This window comes from Micropterus salmoides, unplaced genomic scaffold (genome assembly GCF_014851395.1).
Source record: "Micropterus salmoides isolate LMB-PRFRI ecotype aquatic unplaced genomic scaffold, ASM1485139v1 Ms_hic_scaffold_18, whole genome shotgun sequence".
Taxonomy (NCBI): Eukaryota; Metazoa; Chordata; class Actinopteri; order Centrarchiformes; family Centrarchidae; genus Micropterus; species Micropterus salmoides.
Window position 1 is genome coordinate 27,967,053 of NW_024040928.1, and position 13,047 is coordinate 27,980,099.

The 13,047-nt window shown below is 39.5% G+C and overlaps 1 long non-coding RNA gene across 1 annotated transcript; it reads left to right on the forward strand.

Moving 5' to 3' along the window:
- Nucleotides 1-2,167: 2,167 nt before the first annotated feature.
- On the forward strand, nucleotides 2,168-6,172 carry LOC119908618. The gene is made up of 3 exons (XR_005445315.1): nucleotides 2,168-2,226; nucleotides 5,599-5,694; nucleotides 5,794-6,172. It is a non-coding gene; the product is annotated as an uncharacterized LOC119908618 (long non-coding RNA).
- The last annotated feature ends 6,875 nt before the right edge of the window (nucleotides 6,173-13,047 follow it).

Sequence of the window (13,047 nt, forward strand, 5' to 3'; positions counted from 1 at the left end):
TACGCAAGCAAGGCAAGTTTTATTAAATAGACAGGACAAACATGGACGACAAGCACAAGGCAGACACGCTGGAAGGATAATGGTAACAAGTACGAGGCCTGAAGAAAACCTCATGTGTTTCTGATGTTTATCTGGTCATCATTAGAGGGTAAAACCTCCAGAGCTCTGCTGCTAATCTTAAACACATTCTCGCTAAAACACTTCCTCTTCTTCTTTTCAGGTTGTGAAACACATCATTGCGAAATACACACCGTGGGACTGGACAAAGTGTGAACTTGAGACTATTGAGAGTAAAGATCTTAATATAGTTTATTTGTTACTGTCATATCTCAGAGGAAACTGGCTGAACTGAAGACAGAAGAAAGACTCATAGACAGGCAATAAAAAGACCAAGGTCAGTTTCACTTGACACAGAACACCAGAAAATCAGTCTGAAGAAGGCAAACGAATCCAAACAGGCAGTAGGAGAAATGTCTAGAAAAAAGTCTAACAGGGTCAAACACTAGCAGGTCAGGCAGAGCCCTGGATAACTAGACAGAAGACACTAGTCCATCTGATAAGGAGCAAGAGAAGAGGGGCTGGCATAAGTACTGAGACTGATGGGGGAAATGAGCTGCAGGTGAGGAGATAGGTGGGAACAACCAGGTGAGGGGAGTTGGGTGATGATCAGGCAGGAGGAAGAACTGGAATCTGAAATGACAGGAGAATTTGTTTACTGATACAAAAACTGAGACAAAACTACATGAAGTTTATGAGCTGGGAGGATTTGTGACAGATTCCCCGTTAAATTAGTTCAATGACCGTAGAAACATATTCCTTTGCCATGTAATCAGTGACTTTGTCGTATGTGTTAGTAGACGGTGGATGTCAAGCTGCTGTGACCTCTTTACTAAAGTCTGCATCTCATTTTGCTGATCAATAATTTGGGGTCTCTGTCAGTCACTGTGGATGAGAAAAAACTACATTTAAAAAATGTAAAGGAGTTTTTGGACGTCAACAAGGAATTTAGAGAGACTGAAAACTAAAACAGACAAAAAGTCACTATGAGGAAGTGACCTAACCACTAACCACAGGAAGTAGCTGCAGCGTCTCTACTAAAGCACTAGTTTAGAAACTCAGACAGTTCTGAGCACGAGAACAAGAGACAGAAGAAGGAGAGACTCAGAGAATCATGATGGTTGAGTTCAAATGGATTTCTTTATTTCTTCCAGCGGTGCTTCAGTTTACAGGTAAGAATACATATATCACATATATAAATGGAAGGCACATTGTAAAAAATAACTTGATCAATATTATTAAAGATTCTTTATTAGCTACATTTGATTTAACTAAGAAAACCAAATCTGTTGTTTCTAATGTGGTGAGTTTAGTGAACTCTTGGAAACTAAGGATAAAGAAATAATCGTCACTAACTATGAACATAACAGACATTTTCTCATTTCACTTTATTTTTCATCATTTTCTCAACAGCAGCAGCTGAAAAACTTCCCCTCTCCTTCACTGTCAGAGTTGGAGATGAAGTCACTTTGCCTTGTGAAAATGTGACAGACGGTCAGCAAGAATGTGGATATATTAGATGGATCTTTGTTGGTTCAGGATACACAGCAGCAGTAGAGCTGGTTGAACTTGGGCAGATTGGTGAAAACGCCAAAGCTAAATCAGACAGACTGGGTGTTACAGAGAACTGTTCTCTGGTTATAAAGAAGGTCACGACGAGGATGATGGTTATTATCACTGTCAACAGTACAAATCAAGACAACAACAAGCTCCAGACTCTGAGGTTGATCTCTCTGTTATTACCAGTGAGTATTTCCATCATAATGTTTTCAGCTCAAACTGTCTTGTTAGAACAATATACTGAAACATTACAATAATTATGATCACAGTGATGAAGTTAACTTTACTCTTGTTGTCTTTCTCTCACAATATCTCCATCTTCACCAGTGACTGAACATCAGGACGCTGATAAGGTGACGTTAACCTGCTCTGTGTTGACACATGGATGGTGTAGACACACAGTGAAGTTTCTGTATGAGAGTAAAGATGTGGACAAAGATAACAAAGACATGAAGACATCACAGTCTGTCTGCTACGCCACTGTGTCTTTCCTGGATTCTCATTTTAGTTACAAATCAAAGTCTAACTTGAAGTGTGAAGTGACAGATGGTTACTCTGGAAACGTGCAGCTGTTCACCTTCAGCCCTCAGTCCTCAGGTGAGAAAACAGGTGAGAATATGCTGAGCTGTTCAAGATGACTTAAACCACCAAAACATTTGTTTATCTGGTCACTGTTTAAGATGACATGATTCTTTCTCATTTAGTGACAGCAGATGGTAAACATGAGGAATTTTCTAACCTATACCTATACGATTAAATGACTTATTAATGATTAAAATGGAAAGATGTATGAGGCTTGCAGTTGCTGAATAGACATGTGATAGGGAAATAACCCGAGAGGAAGAAGCCTTGAATGAACATTCCAGGAGAGGAACAACAAGAGAGGGAAAGCACCTTAACAATCTCACAGCTCTGACCTAAACTCTAGTAAATTATGGACAGACTAACATAAGAAGTTTAGGAGAGGAAAGGTTAAGGATAAAACACAATACATAATAATAATAGTAAAAGAACATGCATAAAAGATTAAATGTAAGAGGACACAATTTTCTGCCATAACAGGGATCAGGAGGCAGGACAGAGAAATGGGTGGGGGAGGGCTGCAAAATGGTGAGAGCGAGGAAGAGGAGATAGGACATGTGGGTATTTATGGAAATGCTGGCAATGACATGACTGATGTGTTGTCCCGCACCTGAAACTCTGCTAATTAGCTTCACTTCACTAGCAAAGACCATCCAATCAATATGATTAAATGATTTATTGATGATCGAAACCGAAAGATGTGCGAGCCTTGCTGAATAGATATTCGAAAGCGTTGTGGGGAAGATGCGATAGGGAAATCCGCCATAGCACCCAGGCACGACAGACCCCCAAAAAGCTTCTAGTAATTTGAGAGAACGTTGGATAATGTGACACCCTTGAGATCTGAACAAATGTGATGATGGGATGCTCGGGAGTACCAGCAGTGCATTTATGTATCAGGTGCTCGATGTAGTCTTGAGACGGCTCTTGACACTGAAGACCTCTAAGTAGTAAGGTTATCTGATAATAGTTAGAGGCTGGACACACCAGTTAGAAGTTTGGAAAAGAGGCTAGTGCAGCTGAGGTAAAGTGCGTTTTATGGTCATCATGAATTGGGCGTAGCTGATGAAACAAGATGTGGTGACAAAATCAAAACTTAGGAATGTTATGATGTAGTAGTTGTGATGGTGGCTGAAGCTCTTCAAGCTTACCTGTAAAGCGAGAGAGAGCTATGCTGTTGATGGTAAAGTTTCGGGGACCATTCTGCTGCCAATCATCTTTCCCTATAGAACCACCAAAAAAACCTGCAGAATGAGTGGCAGCAGTGTACAATTGGTATTGTGGGGTGACACAGTTGTTCGTGGCTTGCTGGGAGTGGACTGCTGGGAGTGCTGGCATCGCGGTTCCTGGAGCTCTTGCTAGAGCAAACTCCCGCAGTTACTAAACCATGCTAGGCAGCTAGAATTGTCAGCGTTTGGTGTGCCAATGGCGTCCTATGAGGAAGTACTGCCATGTCCTAATGACAGGCGTGTGATGACGTGTATTAGAAGTGAGAATGCTAACTGATGACTGGAAGTGAACAGAGGGAAAGCCCCTTCTCGTTTGAAAAGACTATTTGCGCCAAACGACTGTTCGCTCAACCTTTTGATGCACTCAGATTAGCAATGACTGACAGGAGTAAGCACCGGAGGGCTCTGGCATCCCGGTCGCTCAAATGACTATACCAAAGGGGTTAGCATGTATGCTGCTAGCATCAGTTATATCGGAACTGGAGAGTATTCTTTATTACAACATGAGGAAAGAACAACACAAAGTGTCCGTTCCTTCATATCTGTTCCGATGATTACTTCAGATGGTTCTGTGTAATGGACAGTGGGCAGCGGGTAGCAGGCATCCCGGAACTGGTTGCTGGGGTGCTGGCATCCCGGTGCCTAAGCACCTACTGAAGCCAGCTGCTGTAGTTGCTAGAAGTCAATCGAAACAACTTTAACGCAAAAAAACTTTGGTTCAAAACGTCTGCTCAAAATGAATGTTAGCTCGATGTTCGCTTGAAAACGACTGTTAGGTAGAACCAACTTTAACTTGAACTAACTTTTGATTAGAATGTCCATTAGCTCGAAACGACTATTCGCACAAAACGACTGTGAGCTCGAAATGACATGAACCCGATGTTAGCTCAAACGAACATTAGCCGGATGTTAGCTCAAAACGACTATTGGTCGGATGTTGGCACGAAACGACTTTGAGCCAGGTTTTAGCTCGAAATGACTGAGTTGTTTAGCTCGAAACAACTGTTAGCCGGATGTTAGCTCGAAATGACTGTGAGCTTTAAACGACTGGTGCCAAAAGCCCCTACTGAAGCCTGCTACTAAGGTTGTTGGTAGGGTTCAGTGGGGGGCACTAGCATCTCTGTGCCAAAATCCCCTACTGCAGCCAGCTGCTGTGTTTGCTAGAAGTGTATGGCTGAGGCGCTGGCATCCCGGTGCTCGGAGCGCCGGCTGAAGTCGGTTGCTGTAGTTGGTTGATGGCGGGCAGCCGGGGGCGCTGGCATCCCCGTGCTGAAGCCGGTTGCTGAAATCAGCTGCTCCGGTTCCTAGAGGGGTATAACTGGGGTGATGGCATCTTGGTCCCGGGAGCCCCTATGGGACTGGCTGCTGTAGTTGTTGGAAGTGTGCAGCGGGGGCGGTGGCATCCCAGCGCCTTGCCCCTGAGATCGGCTGCTGTGGTTGCTAGAGGTATACGACTGCTCTTTTTGTTGGAAGTTGGCAGTGAGGGACGCTTACATCTCGGTGCCGAAGCCCCCACTGATAGTTGTATCAACATATGTTTTTAGTCAACAACTGACAATCAAATAATCATATATAGAATTTATTTGGGTGCAGAATATGAGAGCGAAGAAGAGGAGATAGGACGCATGGTATTTATGGAAATGCTGGCAATGACGTGATTGATGTGTGGTCCTGCTCCTGAAACTCTGCTAATTAAGTTAACTCCAATAAGAATTGTGAATGTAATTTATAGACGAATACTGTAGCTTTGTTTATAATGTAGATGTATGTTGACTGTGGCAGTTTTGAACGTTTTGGTGATGTGGGCAAACTCTCTAAATGTTCTGTAATGTGTGGCGGGCTCGGAGAATGGGAAAATAAACAAAAAATAAAGTCATTAAATGTATAACTGCAGTGTTTAATAGTGTTGAAGTAGATTCTTTCCAAAAGATTTTTGATCAATGCAACAATAAAATCCAAAAGCTGAGGCTGATGAAAATTTCATTAGCTTATCAGGTGTTTGTTCATAAACTATTAGACAAATTCAAATTCTGACCTGATGATGGCGCTAGATGAAGATTCGCCCTCTGCTCCTCATGTGAGAATGAAGTAGAGATTGTTATATAGAATATCTCTATTAGTTAATTGGTTTGTGTTTTGTTTTAATTATTTTCCAACAAAATGTTTTCAGAATCGTTCTACTTGGTGAGGTTCATCGTTGTGTCTGTGGGTTTAGCAGCACTCATAATAATTGTTGTGGCAGTCAACATCTGGACAAGAACTAAAGGTGAGAACATTCACAGATGAAACTCAGAAACAGGAAGTTTTGATAAAGCTGGATTTTCACTGTGGAAACTAAAGTCGACTCTTTCTCTTTTCTTTTCAGGGACAAAAACACAGATGGATGAAAACACAGTGAGTTTATAATGTTTTTACAGTTGGTACTTTACACAGCAAACCAGTGTTTGTGACATCTGCTCTTCATTCTGAAGTGTAGATGTAGATATAGATAGAAGAAGACAAACAGAAACAAGACTCACTGAGTTGTACTGAAGTGGTCAAGAGGAACATTTTGGATTTGGGGTACCACATAAACACTCCCTGTCTGGTCAATCAGCTGGAGGAACATGTGACAGTTTGGTACTTTTATTTAACTAATTACTTAATTTCCTTCTGCATGTCCTTTGTTACCACAAAAAACAGTTGTAAGTGGCAAAAATATGTAACCAGCCAGTCCAGAACACAGCAGCTGGATTTCAACTTCATTAAACAGGAACACCATTGATCACAACATCATGTTAGACAGACTGAGGCACTGGGTGGGGATCTCTGGTCCTGCTTTAGAATGGTTTTCATCCTACCTGTCAAATAGTAGGGTCTGTGTCTCTGTGAATAACTATGTCTCTTCATTCTGTTCAGTGGTGTGCCTCAGGGGTCAATCCCGGGACCCATTTTATTTATATATGCTTCCCCCTGAACACCTTATTCAGAAACATGGTGTCTCTTTTCATGCTTATGCTGATAACTCACAGATGTACCTGCCTGTCAGATGCACAGACGCTTGAATGCTGAGTTCACTTACCGACTGCCTCTGTGAAGTCAAAAATTGGATGTCGAATAATTTCCTCCAGCTGAACTCAGACAAAACAGAGATCCTGGTCCTTGGGTCCCAGTAAATGGCAAAGAAAATACTGCTATCTGCTGGTTCCCTAATGGATCATATCAGGCCTGTTGAATCTTGGTGTATGGTTTGAAAGTAATTTAAGTTTTGAGCAGCACACCACAAAGCTTGTTCAATCATGTTTTTACCATCTTAGAAATCAAAAATACAATCAATGTTAACTTTTAAGGACACGGAGACCATTTTACACATCTTCATCTCATCTTGCCTTTTTTACTTGCTTAACCCAAAAATCTGTTGATCGACTCCAGACTGTCCAGAACTCAGCTGCCAGACTTTTAACCAGACAAAAGAAATATGATCACATCACCCCTGTTTTAGCTTCATTACACTGGCTCCCAGTATGTTTTAGAATAGCCTTAGATATTTAAAAGAATAATTTATAATGGTTTTATAAAGCACTTTGTAACATTGTTTTGAAAACTGCTCTATAAATAAAGATTATTATTATTATTATTATTTCTTACATAGGTGTGATGGGAAGTTTAAGTGTGAAGTTATGCTGGTGTGCCTCATGTGTAAATGGGCACAGCCCCTCTCTTAATGAGGAGAACCTACTATTCACAATGTTCATTTTTATGACCAGCCTGCTCATCCATAAAAAAAATCAATAATGATTATTTCAAGGTGAAATGTCATTGAGGAATATGGTTAGAACAAACAATGAAGGGCAGAAAGTTTGATCATCTTAAATAACTAATACAACTTATGAATATAAAGAAACATTGTAGAGTACTGCTCCTATGTGTAGGAGCCTCGTTTAAACTTCAAGTGAGATGCAGTGGTTGTCTGAAAGTTTACAGTATTTTCGTCAGCAGCACAAACATGGAGTATAAGTACAAGGCCGACCCACTGGAAGGATAATGGTAAGGCCTGAAGAAAATTTCATGTGTTTCTGATGTTTACCTGGTCATCATAAGAGGGTAAAACCCGCAGAGCTCTGCTGCTGTTGTTAACAACATTCTCACTGAAACACTTCCTCTCTGAACAAAAAGAACTGCAAAGATACAATGAGGAACCAGCAGATCTCAGAACTGCCAAATAGAGTTGCATTATTGCAAACATTTCTCTTAACTAACAATCTTCACTCCGTCAACTTCCTCCTGTTGTTCGTTTCAGGAGGTGAAACACATCTTTGTCACAAATACACTGTGGGACTGGACAAAGTGTGAACCCCGTTGGCTGCATCTAATATTGCTGATCAATAATTTGGGGTCTCTGTCAGTCACTGTGGATGAGAGAAAACTACATTTCAAAAATGTAAAAGTGAAAATTGTAACAGAGTTTTTGGCTGTTTAGACATCGACAAGAAATTCAGAGACTGAAATCTAAAACAGACTAAAAGTCACTATGAGGAAGTGACATCATCCTAACCACAGGAAGTAGCTCCTGCGTCTCTACTAAAACACTAGTTTAGAAACTCAGACAGTTCTGAGCACGAGAACAAGAGACAGAAGAAGGAGAGACTCAGAGAATCATGATGGTTGAGTTCAAATGGATTTCTTTATTTCTTCCAGCGGTGCTTCAGTTTACAGGTAAGAATACATATATCACATATATAAATGGAAGGCACATTGTAAAAAATAACTTGATCAATATTATTAAAGATTCTTTATTAGCTACATTTGATTTAACTAAGAAAACCAAATCTGTTGTTTCTAATGTGGTGAGTTTAGTGAACTCTTGGAAACTAAGGATAAAGAAATAATCGTCACTAACTATGAACATAACAGACATTTTCTCATTTCACTTTATTTTTCATCATTTTCTCAACAGCAGCAGCTGAAAAACTTCTCCTCTCCTTCACTGTCAGAGTTGGAGATGACGTCACTTTGCCTTGTGAAAATGTGATAGACGGTCAGCAAAAATGTGAAAATACTACATGGACCTTTTTGCGTTCGGAAATAAGGCTGGTTGAACTTGGTGAAAAGGCCAAAGCTACAGAGAACTGTTCTCTGGTTATAAAGAAGGTCACAATCAAGGATGTTGGTCCTTACATCTGTCAACAGTTCATATCAGGACAACAACAAGCTCCAGACTCTCAGGTTCTTCTGTCTGTTATTATCAGTGAGTATTTCCATCATAATGTTTTCAGCTCAAACTGTCTTGTTAGAACAATATACTGAAACATTACAATAATTATGATCACAGTGATGAAGTTAACTTTACTCTTGTTGTCTTTCTCTCACAATATCTCCATCTTCACCAGTGACTGAACATCAGGACGCTGATAAGGTGACGTTAACCTGCTCTGTGTCGACGTATGAACACTGTAGACACACAGTGATGTTGCTGTATGAGGGTAAAGATGTGGATGACGATAACCAAGGAATGAGGACAGGGCAGGCTGGATACTGCTACTCTACTCTGTCTTTCCTGGATTCTCATTATATTTACAAATCAAAGTCTAACTTGAAGTGTGAAGTGACAGATGGTTACTCTGGAAAAGTGCAGCTGTTCACCTTCAGCCCTCAGTCCTCAGGTGAGAAAACAGGTGAGAATATGCTGAGCTGTTTATTTGATGACTAAAACCACCAAAACATTTGTTATTTGATGACTTTTTAAGATGACATCATTCTTTCTCATTTAGTAACAGCAACTAACATTTTCATAGAAACATATGGAACTTGTTCATCTTTTAGAAAAAAAATTTCAACTGGGTTTGATTTTCTTATATTGTCTTAAAATGTTTTCCAAAATATTTAAAATATCATTATTGAGGCAAATAGGTCTACAGCCATGCTTGCCTCTGCATTGATACTTTGAGCTAAATGCTAATGTCTGCATGCTAACATGCTGATGTTTAGCAGGTATAATGTTTAATATTAAATTAACAATCTTATTATAGTGTGTTAGCTAATGAGCAGGTACTACAAAGTACAGCTGAGGCTGATGGGAAAGGTCTAATTCCCAAACGAAAATATTAGAGAAGTTTAATTTAGACCTGATGATGGCGCTAGATGGAAATTCACCCTTTGGTCCGCATGTGAGAAACAAGTGGAGAATATTATATAGAATATGTCATTTATTTACTGAAGATGGAAAAGTTATTTTCTTAACTTTGGTTTTGTTACTTCAACATCAAACTAAAACAACAGCAGGAAGAAATAAGTTTCATGAAGAAAATAAAATGTTTTTGTGGTCCCATGCAGATTACGTATGTAGTATGTTTTATACTGTAATCCACTATCCCTTAGAACCACTTGCAGATTGTATTTTCAAAAATATGTGGGCATCTTGAGATATACTGTTAGTGATAAATGTTTACTAATAGTTTATCTGTCCTTTAAACAAGAAAGGAACATTTTTGAAACGTGTATTTCTCTTCTCTTTTACTCACTGTTTTAAACAGATGTATTTTCACTTCTTTTCCAGACTTTGCAGTCAAACTGTTTTTAATGTTTTCAGAATCGTTCTGGAGGTTCATCATTGTGTCTGTGGGTTTAGCAGCACTCATAATAATTGTTGTGGCAGTCAACATCTGGACAAGAACTAAAGGTGAGAACATTCACAGATGAAATTCAGAAACAGGAAGTTTTGATAAAGCTGGATTTTCACTGTGGAAACTAAAGTCGACTCTTTCTCTTTTCTTTTCAGGGACAAAAACACAGATGGATGAAAACACAGTGAGTTTATAATGTTTTTACAGTTGGTACTTTACACAGCAAACCAGTGTTTGTGACATCTGTTCTTCATTCTGAAGTGTAGATATAGATAGAAGAAGACAAACATAAACAGGACTCATTGAGTTGTACTGAAGTGGTCAAGAGGAACATTTTGGATTTGGGGTACCACATAAACACTCCCTCTCTGCTCAGTCAGCTGGAGGAACTTGTCACAATGAAACTTTGGAGACCCTTCTGCCTCTGACAGACTCCACTGATCAACAACTTCCATATCAACATCAGCTCATCAGAGAAAAGACTCCACTGCAGTTAAATAACAGCACATTTACACGAGTAGTTGAAGCCTTTAGAGAACAAAAATCTCATTAGATCATTTTGGATTTTTGTTTTTATTATCAGTGTGAGAAATTGTGTGTTCTGTGATCAGCTGTTTCTATTTCAGGCTGACTTTGGACAACATTATTCATAAGGCCTTTCTCATTTCTCAGTTCCTCACCTCCTCACATCCCTCCCACCCAAGATGCAAGTGGAGGAGTTGAGGCAACAGGCATTTAACAAATGAGATGTTCTTGCCTCTGAGCCATTTTAAAATTGACGTCAATTAAATATGACATGCATCGTGTGTCCATTATTTTGAGCTGAACCAGCTGTTGGCACTAACACATAGGGTGTCTTTAAACTGAGGACATGACAGTAATGTCTCCAACTAAAGTATGTGCATATATTTTAGGATGTGTTGCATCCCTGGGAATAATCAATGTAGATCTAAAATAAACTGTTTTCAAAGTATGGCTTTCCAAAAAAAAGTGGGAGAGGATAAGTTGAGGCACATGGGGGTCGGTGACAATAATGTCATATCATTGTGAATGATGGCAGTGGTGATGGCGCATAGATAAGATTGGTGTGGGAGACCTGGGTTAAATTCCCACCGAGAGACCTCCACCATTGCAAGACACTTAACCCCTAGTTGCTCCAGAGGCGTGCGACCTCTGATCTAAATAGCAATTGTAAGTCGCTTTGGATAAAAATGTCAGCTAAATGTAAATGTACAAACTCAAACACCAGGTCCCAACATTCAATTGCACTTAGATAGTGAAACATCGCAGCCATGTCTCCTAGTTGTTTCATATCAATGTATCGCTTTAAAGTCATCCTGTTCATCATCATGTCCCGTGCCACCTGATGAAAGGACTTCCTATTTTTTAACCTTGTGAAGATCTTAGCCACAAGAGGAGTTGAAGCCTGTCTGTCTTCCATTCATAGAAGCATGATGGTTTCTGGTCTAAAATGCATGATGTCACATCATTTCCGTGATGCTTAAGAATGCAATTTGAAATTACAGTAAAATATCTGGCTCAACTTCCCCCCAGTTGCTCAAATTACTCAAATTACAAATTACCCCATCCCTGCCAAAATTGTGTCATCCAGCATTTTAAGGGTAAAGTCATGTTAACAGTACAGCCTCATATTGTAACTTCCTAAAGCACTAACACATGCAGAAGATTTTCGCAACCTGTCTGTAATTGTTCAGACACAAGAATCAGGACTCCTTCAACATAAAAAAACACTTTGAACAGTATTTTGATTTTAGATGTACTTTTCACTTATTCCATGAGCCTCTCTCCATGCAGGGTGAGTAAAATGGAGACTCTTCAAAAATGTTTGGTCACATGACCAATTTTGTCTATGGTTGCAGAGAAACAAGGGGTGGCTGAACTTCCCACAGGCTCAAATCTCCCCGCTCTCCCCTAAAGGCTACAGATCTTCACAAGAAAACATGTCTGTCAACATTATAACATGTTGAAACACAGGGGCTTCATTTTGTGTTGAAAAGTGGTGGGGACATGAGGCCTCAGATAAATCATTTTTTAAAAATGGTCTTCAGCAAATGCGATTTTAGGGAAAATAACGAGGGATCAGTAAGCAGGTTGGGAAAGATTTTGCATAATGGTGCATCAAAAGGGCAGAGCATCGGCTACTAAAGACTCAACAATACCAAAATACTCAACGCGTTTAATTCAGTATTATTTAGTGCCAATTAATTCAAGTTATCTCATTACACTTTTATACATAGCAGGTCTAGACCATACTCTCGTAATATTACTACACAGAGACCCATGAGCATAAATACGCACAAGTAACACCGTCATACATCACATCCACACCTGCAAACACCAAAACCACATCTACTATAAAGAAAGCACCAGTGTATATAAGTCAGCCCAGCGATAACAACAGGCTTATTCAATGTCACTGCCCTAAATATGACAATAGAAACAACTTAAAGAATAACATGAACAATGTTAGGTAAAGACAATAAATCAACCTTACCTTTTAGATGTTAAGTTAAACTGCCTGGTTGTTTTATGCTGCAAACTTTTTCAACATTAGAGAAACAAAATGTCACACACAGTTTGTCATGTTCACAGGGAGAGAATGGAAAACTTGGACAAGAAGAAACTGTTTCAAGATATTGTTATAAGTTATTGATCATGCATGTTTATGGGTCATTTTAGAATCAGTTGGTCTGTGTTTTTTAGTTAGTTACTTTTGTTTCACATTTCTTTCTTCTATATTTACATTGCACTGCATGCTTTCTTAATGTGCAAATAAACCTTTTACAAAGCATTTCAAAGATTTCTTAGTTAAAGTGGTCATATCATGCTCATTTCAGGTTTATAATTTTATTAGGAGTTGTACCAGAACAGGTTTACATGGTTTTATGTTCAAAAAACACCATTTTTTATACTGCACATTACTGCAGCTCCTCTTTTCACCCTGTGTGTTGAACGCTCCATTTCAGCTGTGTGGTAAAGCATCTCCGTTCTCTAAC